This window comes from Nannospalax galili, unplaced genomic scaffold, assembly GCF_000622305.1.
Source record: "Nannospalax galili isolate Female #2095 unplaced genomic scaffold, S.galili_v1.0 scaffold1354, whole genome shotgun sequence".
NCBI classification, from domain to species: Eukaryota; Metazoa; Chordata; class Mammalia; order Rodentia; family Spalacidae; genus Nannospalax; species Nannospalax galili.
In genome coordinates this window covers 1893607-1896361 of record NW_008335784.1, presented here as the reverse complement: position 1 = coordinate 1896361, position 2755 = coordinate 1893607, and the positions used below count along the sequence as shown (strand labels likewise).

At 34.8% G+C, this 2755-nt stretch overlaps 1 protein-coding gene across 3 annotated transcripts in view; it reads left to right on the top strand.

Annotated features, from left to right (window-relative positions):
• Nbea (neurobeachin) overlaps positions 1-2755 on the top strand; it is a 715145-nt gene that overhangs the window by 826 nt on the left and 711564 nt on the right. The window lies entirely within an intron of this gene.

Sequence of the window (2755 nt, the reverse complement as noted above, 5' to 3'; positions counted from 1 at the left end):
GCTTTTTTGGGGGGGGGGGGGACTCACAAGGTGTTAAAATGTGAGGGCACCAAATCGTACAGGTTGGTTTCTATGGTTGCATTCAGGAGCGTGGCTTGTGAATGAAGACCAATGATTTTAAAGGCAGCCTAGGTTTTGGCTTTTTTCATGATAAGAAAGAGTTACTGCAGAACTGTGTATGACTTAATGTTTTGCGCTATCTTCAGAGGCTTAGAAGCCTTCAAGATGACAGGGGAAGGAAAAAGGAAAGGAAGATCACAAATAGCATAATTAAGAGGGTGTGTGTGTGTGTGTGTGTATTTTGTAAATGCAGTTTTTTGCTGCAGCAAAGGTTTTTAAAACAGTTTTCTCTGCAATACCTAGCCTTTGACATACGGTAAGGTTGGGTTTGGGAAGGTAAGGTGTAAATCAGGAGCAATCAGTTGACTATTGTACTTGATGTGGAGTCACAGGAATAGAAAAATAAGCTTGCCAGGGGATTTTATAACACCCATGCAGTCTGAATTTTCAGCTAAGCAATTATTTTTACTTGATGTATTGGAAAATTGAAAGGAAGCTGCAGCTACGTCAGTGATACCCAGAGACGTGGATTAGATAATGTCTATGGTTTATGAACCTTTTAAATTCACAGGAAAGTTTAAGCACTTTTTTCCTTTTTGTTAGTGTGCCATGACAAAGATAGGTTATCTGTCTTTCCTTCCTATATTTGTTGCTGCTTGAAGACAAAACACTCTTTTCTACTTTTGTGGCCCCTTCAAATAAATCACAACAAAAGTGAGTGTAAGTTTGTAAGACTGTCACCCCATGGACAGAACCAGTTCTTTTGAAAACACTTAATGGCAATATGGTTTCTTGGGGGTTTTGTTTTACCTAGCTTCAAATAGGGCAATAATTTGATAATTTTATTGCTCCTCTTTTTTTTTTTTTCCTTCTTAGCAGAAAAGATAGGCTGTCTCAAAAAATATATTGACATATTTGCTGGCACTGTAGTTTTTAAGGGAGTACATTATAGGTTTTTCCATTTTTCTCTAACCAGTATCATTTTTTTCTTTAGATGAGATAATAGTATTTCAGGGCTTACCTAGTACATTGTAATCTGATAAGAGGCCGATGAGCTTTCACAAGCTGGAGGCAGATTTGAATATGTCACCAGTCTGGACTCCCCAGCAACAACGATGTATGCTGGATCAATTCTTAACAGATGGGATCCTTTAGCTGTACAGTAGGCTAAAAAAGGAAGTGAACCATTTCTCTGGTAGTAAAAAAGCAATTTAACTCTTCAGTGCAATGAAATTTACCATGAAGTATAGGAACACTTTTTTTTTCTTTTCTAGGCATTAATTTTACTGGTAGTCTGGAGACCTCAGAAATAGGGTAATACCAAAATTGTATACCTCTCATACCCCCTCAACCCCCTGCATTGATTTTTGGAATAAAAATGTTAGGCTTAAAATTTCTTTGCACATATTTAAAGAATAGAGTTGATTTTTAGATGGAAACTTTTCAGTTAAAGAAAAAATGACAGAGGAGTTTTTTATTATGTTGCTAATTGTATTGTAGTCTTTGAATTAGTTGTCTGAGGTGCAATATTTCTGGAATTACGGGCTCGAGGCTTTATTGTTCAAAAATATTTGTAATGAAACTTCTGAAATTTTAAGTTGGTTCCTAAAAATATATTTGGAAATCGTGGGCATTAAAATAATTATCAAAGCTTAATTCTGTTTAAGAAGAACAAAATGAATAAAATTCATTTAGGGCACTAGGTGACTTGTTAGAAGTTGGAAGCCTTTACTATTATTTCTAAAATGAATTTCTTCTACTTTGTCTTAATTTAAGAATGTTAAAGAAACATGTAAGCTGCAGGTGGTAAGATATCTCTCACATTGTCCTGTGTAACAGAAAAGAAAGGAAGGGAACTAATGAAACTTTGAAAGAAATTTTACTTTAAGCAGTACCCTTGGCATAATCACTTTGACAAGTATTTCTTTTTTTCCATGTTCATTCTTTCTATATAATGAAAGAATATGAGAATACTAATATTTGGTCTTTAGGTGCTGTTTCATATGTGCTTTACTTAAAAACTGAAAAATTTTGTGACATAAAGTCTAAGTTTGTAGGATTTCACCATAGCTGTGGCTGGAATTTTTCAGATTTTTATCAGAGCTAGAGAAGCTAGCTCTTCTTCTGCTCAGTTGGGTTGTGGTGAAGGAGCAGCAGTATACAAGACATAGAGTGAATAGTTTCATTAGAAGGTACGTGAGTTGTGTTTGTGATGTTCTAGGTGACTTAAGCATTCAAATATGGGACAGAAGGTTCAGGAAGATGACTCAATCAGTTTGAAAATAAGGTCACATGGAGAGTGTGTGGCCAAGCATTTGCATTGCGGCCCTCTACCAGTGAAAGAGACTGGCTCTCGACAAGCTTTGGTTTCAGGAGGAATTTTCAATGTGTGTTATAAGAGAGCTTATATTAAAGAGATTTTATCGGTTGGTTTTCTTCTGTAAGGCAGGCATACTAATTCTGTTGCATTCTTTGTAAACACACTTGACATGTATTTATATAAGGTTACTACTTCCTTGAAGTAAATGCTAGGTAAATATCACATCTTTGTAACATAGAAGCTTCTTTTTATCAAACATAAACTTTTAGAAAAGATAAAATCATAGAGAACTAATATTTACTTAATGAAATAATTCCCAGTAGTGTTTTTGAATCTGCTTTATTTAGTATAGTTCTTTAATTGTAATTGTAGAAT